The sequence below is a fragment of the Neolamprologus brichardi genome, chromosome 8 (assembly GCF_056152115.1).
Source record: "Neolamprologus brichardi isolate AB-2024 chromosome 8, ASM5615211v1, whole genome shotgun sequence".
NCBI classification, from domain to species: Eukaryota; Metazoa; Chordata; class Actinopteri; order Cichliformes; family Cichlidae; genus Neolamprologus; species Neolamprologus brichardi.
This window is the reverse complement of record NC_142111.1, coordinates 19,213,740-19,219,933: the sequence shown is the minus strand read 5'-3', so window position 1 is coordinate 19,219,933 and position 6,194 is coordinate 19,213,740. Positions and strand designations below refer to the sequence as shown.

Below are 6,194 nucleotides of genomic sequence, written 5' to 3'. Positions count from 1 at the left end.
TTGGCACTGATGCAGCAGGGCAGGGCTATAGCACAACTGCCATAGAAACATTCATACAAAATCCAAAGCAAACAAATTCATTCAGAAGCAGATACACCCATACACAAAATGTCATCAGACGTTTGTGCCTTTATCACACAACAAAGGGATGCACAACAACATTTTAATTTCCTGGACACGCCATGCTGCATTCCAAGCACCCTGGTAAACTACTGACGCAAAGTTGTTTTCCATGAATGTGTGAATGTTAGATAGAAAAGACTTAAGCATAAAAATGCTTCCATGAATGGATGAATAAAGAAAGTTGTTTAAAGTGCTTTGAGTACTCAGGTTGTGTATTATGTAACACCGGTCTGTTTACCTCTTTTTTCACTGACTTTGATACATTGAGTGAAAATTACAAAACAATGACAATAAAAGGAGTACATTTCTGTATTTTTTTAAATATTTGTTTGTTAATCAAGCAACATGTTGTGTAATTATCGAAGTTCTTAAAAAATATTGAAAAAAGTATAACGTATAACGAAAGTATAACGAGACAGGGGGGAGTAAAACTGAAAACAACCATGAGACAGACCTCAGAATAAAATAGGAAGTACGCAGAGACAGCCTGGAGGGAGAAAGAGAACATAATAATAATGCATTGGATTTATATAGCGCTTTTCAAGGCACCCAAAGCGCTTTACAATGCCACTATTCATTCACTCTCGCATTCACACACTGGTGGAGGCACGCTACGGTTGTAGCCACAGCTATAGTTGTAGCCACTTCTGTTGTAGCCACTTCTGTCAGTCTGCCCTGGGGCAGACTGACAGAAGTGGCTACAGTTTATTCGACGTAGATGGTCGAATAAACTGCTGTTTTCACACAGCAGTTTATTCAGCTGTGTGAGAACCCCGGAGGAATCCTCCCGAGGGATTAATAAAGTTTTATTTAATCTAATTTAATCTAATAACTTTAATCTCAGCCAAAACGATTTACTCACCAACAAATAAAACACAACTAAAGCACTGAAAAAGGCCAAACAATAACATGTTTAAGTTATTTGACGTTTACACAGCTACATTCTCGCCTGAAAATGTGTTAAAAGTTGCGACCCAGAAAGAGTAATAAGAGTAATATTAAAACTAAGTAGCTGCAGTAATAGTAGCCATTGTTGGAAACTGGAATTGGCTGGGCCAGTCTGGGATATGGTTTTCAGTTTTATTGTCCGGGTGGAAAGTCGGGAGAATGGTCGCCCCGGGAGATTTTCGGGAAGGGCACTGAAATTCGGGATCCCCCGGAAAAATCGGGAGTGTTGGCATGTATGTCCTAGCATAGCCTGTAACGTTATTGTGACGGACACGTTATATGAGTGAACTTGACTTTAAGTGACTTACAGGTTTCTTTGAAAAATACTTTCTTATATCCAGGTTCTTCCTCTTTGCTGCCGTCCTCCTCTCCTCCTGGCAGCGCAGGTTTACCGCTGCTGAAACTAAACAGAGCTCCCTGAAAGGCTCAGCCAATCACATTGGCCATATTTGTCACATGAGGTGTGACGCTCTTTCTGCACTCGCTGAATCATCAGTATCAGTACTGCAGTAATATAACATAGCGTTACTGTTTTAACATAATAATAATTAGGTGTGTGTGTGTGGGGTGGGGGGGGGGGGGGGGTATGTTTTGTTGAATGTATCTTGTTTAATCACACTGTTTTAGTCACAAGTAAAACTAAATAATTTTTTAAATGCATGTTGTGATGTTTTTACCTTCTTTCCTATTGATGATTTTGTATCTTGTCACCAAATTCTACACACAGACACTGTACTTCAATACTTTTTTCATTATTTATTTTCTTATTTCATACAAATATTATGTTGGGTATACTTTACTAGTGTTGAGTTGTACTCTGGCCTTCAGTGCTACTTTAATTCTTTATGGTAAAGATTCAACACAGTGATGGAAACATTCCTTGGAGATTTTGGTCCATGTTGAAATGATAGCATTGTGCACTCTCCAGTTCCAGAAAGCAGTGGCACCCCCTGTGGGCCTCTGCTGCTGTAGCACATCTGCTTTAAGATTCTTCTCCATATACTGCCACCCTTCTGTCACCTGGCACATTCTCCTCTGATTTCTGGAATCATCAAGCCACTTGTTTTATTTATTTATTTATTTTAATTCCTTTTCACGGCTTTCTCTATAAACCGTGGACACTCCCAGTAGATCAGCAGTTTCTGAGACACTGCAACGAGCCCATCTGACACCAACAATCAAGTTAAAAGTTTAAAGACACCTACAACACTTTTTCCCCCATTCTGATGCTCAGTTTGAACTTCAGCAGCTCATCTTGAATATATCCACATGCCTAAATGCACTGAGTTGCTACCATGTGATTGGTTGGTTGGATTTTTGTGTGAACAAGCAACAGGTGTAAATAAGAAAAGTTGCCAGAGAGTATTTATAGTTAATCTAAGGAACAGAACAGATTTTATAATTCCATTACAGCAGCTTTTTACCACAAGAGGCCATTGTTTTGCATAAAGTCAGCAACATAATTTAAAACCTACACTTTTAAATTTACATGTAGTTCAATTCTCGATTTTTGGTGTGTCTTTGAATTCAACCTTCTGGTTGATTATTTTCATACAAGATGTGGCATCCTGTTGTTCCTAACCCACTGCCCAGTACGTATGCATATCAAGGATGACCCCCCCCCCCCCATTGAGATTTGATGTTTCACATTGTTTATTTATTTATTTTAAAAAAAATCAATAGAAAAATCAGTCCCCAAAAATGGGATGTGGTCTCCATAATTGTGAGTTCAGCTTTACAGATTTCCCCCTATATCACTGCTCCGAGTGGGGCGGTGACTGATTAGGGGCGTGTCAGGATTGACTGACAGGTGTCCTGATAAATGGCCTTATTAAAGTGGACCTTTTCACTGTATAGGCTGTGAGAGAAGTTTTAACTACGTTTTTTGTGTGTGTGGCACAGAGCATCCGAGAAGTTTGTGCTTGAGTTTTTGGTGAGTGAAATTCTGGTCTTTAATGAATCTGTGACTTCCCGCACATTAGCAGACACGTATGTGTGTTACCTGATAACTTTACGCTCCACCCTTAAACCCATCAGTTCTGGCTCCGAAAGTCAACATGGCGGCAACACGGCTAAAGCTAAAGCTTTGAAATGTGTGAACAAATGCGTGACGTCACGACGGTTACGTTTACACGGGGCGTGACTTCCGAAAATAAATGATACGGTTAAACATTTAAAAGTGTTCAAAAACATTAGCACAATACTTCACCATGCTTTGCGAGGTAAAAGCGATTATAGGGCAAAATCTTACGCGAATAAATAAGAGCTCTGCGTTAGATTTTAACTTTTTAACAACCCGGAAAACCCCACGGAATCCCATCATGCATTGCGCTTACTGTTGACGGTTAATCTAATGTGAATAAACTTACAGCTTTCACATTAAAAGTCTTACCCTGTGCATTTATATTGTTTTATTCACTACTGCATTGTGTGACAACAAGTGGTCTTTGTCATTTATAAATGCTCTTTCCCAGTGAACCGTCACTTTACACGGCTTTGTTGTCAATGGGGTCCTGTTGCGGTCTTTCTACGGTTTAGTACACTCTTGTTTTTCTTCAGATCGTATAAATCTTTCGCCTTTTACTAAAGATTTCCGTGGAGAGGAACAATAAGAGTTTCGCCCAATTTTTTGATGCCCTGCATACGCGGGGCTTGTCAAGTATGTCCAAAAGAAATAATGTACTGTTGCCGCAATCGCGAAAAGTGTTAGTATAGCGACATTCTCAAATGTAGCCAGTCATGCAATGTTTTCATTTTTCATGTACCCGTTATTGTTGTTACAGTACGCTGAACTATAGCAGTTTATCACAGTTATTATTTTCATATTTTACGTTTTTTTTTTTTCATTTATTCACATTAAGGTTTTATTTTTAAAAAATGTTTCTATTCGTGTTATTAATTTATATGTTAGTTTGTAAGTCTTTTTCTAATTGGAGTTCAGAACAATGCAAAAGAGTAAAATTAAGGACATTTCCAAAATATTTTTATTTTATTCAACATCATGTTTACTTGATGAATGTCCATTCATCCATCCCTTACACTTATCCTTTTTTAAGGTCACGGGGGCGCTGAAGCCTATCCCAGCTGTCTTAGGGCGAGAGGTAGGGTACACCCTGGACAGGTCTCCAGTCTATCACAGGGCTAAAACATAGACAGAGACAAACATTCACACTCACATTTACTCCCGCATTCACATATATGGGCAATTTAGTGTTTCCAATTAACCTAACGCCACTAACTGCATGTCTTTGGACTGTGGGAGGAAGCCAGAGTACCTGGAGAGAACCCACACAATCACGGGAAGCACATGCAAACTCCACACAGACCCCGGCAAGATGGTGGAATTGAACTCAGGACCTTCTTGCTGTGAGGCAACAGTGCTAACCATTGGTGAATGTATATTTATTTATTATTTTTTTAACAGTAGTATTTAACTTTTTTAGTTTTGTTTAGAGTAGATTTTAAATGTGGATTTTTGTTTTTAACGCCTCACACATGATCTGGGATCAAAGTATTTCCCTGACGTGCACCTAAGCTGCAAACCTGCTTGACCTCTTCATCTAGATCAAGCTGCCTGGTTATACTCCAGGTTTCCATTAAAACTGTTGGAGAAGCTCATGCTTTTTGTGTTCAACAACCTATTAAACCATGTTAGATGTGCTCCAACAAATCAGTACTTAAGGGTGTTTAGTTCCTGCTCTTAAGTATTTTACAATTGAAAAACATATTTTAGGTTTAATTAATTTTAGTGGACTACTGTAGAGCTGTTTGTTTGTTGTTTGCTCAAGAAATATGTTAAATCTTTATATAATTTATATAAATCTCCTGTGTAGTAATTCTTGTTACCATTACCACTGATGAGGCTGTTATTAAAACAAGAAGGTGAGTGTTGATTTATTGGAAAAAGACATAACCAAATCAGCCACGGACTACAAATAGTAAAAGACTTGAATGTAGTGGAGTAAAATGTGCAATATAGATGCAAAAGTCCCATTTTTCTAAGGCATGATCCCTGATTATACATTATGCTATGTATCTTCAGTATCCCCCACCATATTACACCTCAACTACCAGTACGAACCATTTAAACAAGGTAGGAATAAGCCATGCTTTCATGTTGTTTAGGTCAAATACTACCTGTATGTCACGAAACAGACTCATCCAACAAGCAATGTTTTTTGTTTTGTTGGGGGAGGGTTCAGTCTTCTGTCCAGTTTTAAAGATCCTGTGTAAATCTTTAGTGGCACCCAGCGTGGTCTTCTGCTGCCAAAGCCCATTTGTGTCAGGGTTATACGTTCAGAGATGATCTTCTGCATACTTTGGTTGTAACGTTCAGTTGTCTGAGTTACTGTTGCCTTCCTATCAGCATGAAACAATCTGAATCTGGTCATCCTCATCTGACCTCTAGCATCAACAAGCCTACAGCACTGCCACAGACTGGATATTTTCTTTTTTTTTTAGACTGCTCTCTATAAACCCTAGAGATGGTTGAGTGGGAAAATCCCAGCAGATCAGCAGTTTCTGAAATACTCAGAGCAGCCCATCTGGCACCAAGAAGAATGCCACATTGAAAGTCACTAAAATCACTTTTCTTCTTCAGTCTGTTGCTCAATTTGCAGGTTATCTTGACTATGTCTCCGTGCTTAAATGGACTGATTTGCTGACATGTAATAACATATATTTTAAGGCATCATTATTAAGTCCTGGGCAGCACACAGTGGTGCAATACTGTTGCCTCACAGCAACGTTCGACTGCACCATCTGGCCGGGGCCTTTCTGTGTAGAGTTTGTACGTTCTCCCTGTATTTGTGCGGGTTCTCTGCAAGTACTCCGGCTTCCTCCCACAGCCCAAAGACATGAAATTAGTGGCGTTAGGTTAACTGATAAATTGCCCTTCGGTGTAAACATGAGTGTGAATGGTTGTCTGTCTCTCTGTGTTAGGCCAGCAAATGACTGGCGACCTGTCCACGGTGTACCCCGCCTCTCGCTCTATAATAGCTGGAATAGGCTCCAGTCCCCCGACAACCCTGACAAGGATAAGTGGAAGAGAACGGATAGATGGATGGATTATTATGTTGTTTGCGTCCGCAGGTTAATCAAAACCTGCCAGTGTTTTGGTCAGA

The 6,194-nt window shown here is 39.5% G+C and overlaps 1 protein-coding gene and 1 non-coding gene across 2 annotated transcripts in view; one reads left to right on the top strand and one right to left on the bottom strand.

Annotated features, from left to right (window-relative positions):
- LOC102798336 (5-hydroxytryptamine receptor 3A-like) overlaps nt 1-1,459 on the bottom strand; it is a 170,965-nt gene extending 169,506 nt beyond the window's left edge. Inside the window, exon 1 of the mRNA XM_087845116.1 lies at nt 1,380-1,459. The gene's annotated coding sequence lies outside the window, so the exon portion shown is untranslated. The remainder of the gene's footprint in view (nt 1-1,379) is intronic.
- Nucleotides 1,460-3,610: 2,151 nt separating this feature from the next.
- Nucleotides 3,611-3,724, top strand: LOC118454183 (U5 spliceosomal RNA). Its single transcript, XR_004843644.2, has one exon. It is a non-coding gene; the product is annotated as a U5 spliceosomal RNA (small nuclear RNA).
- The last annotated feature ends 2,470 nt before the right edge of the window (nt 3,725-6,194 follow it).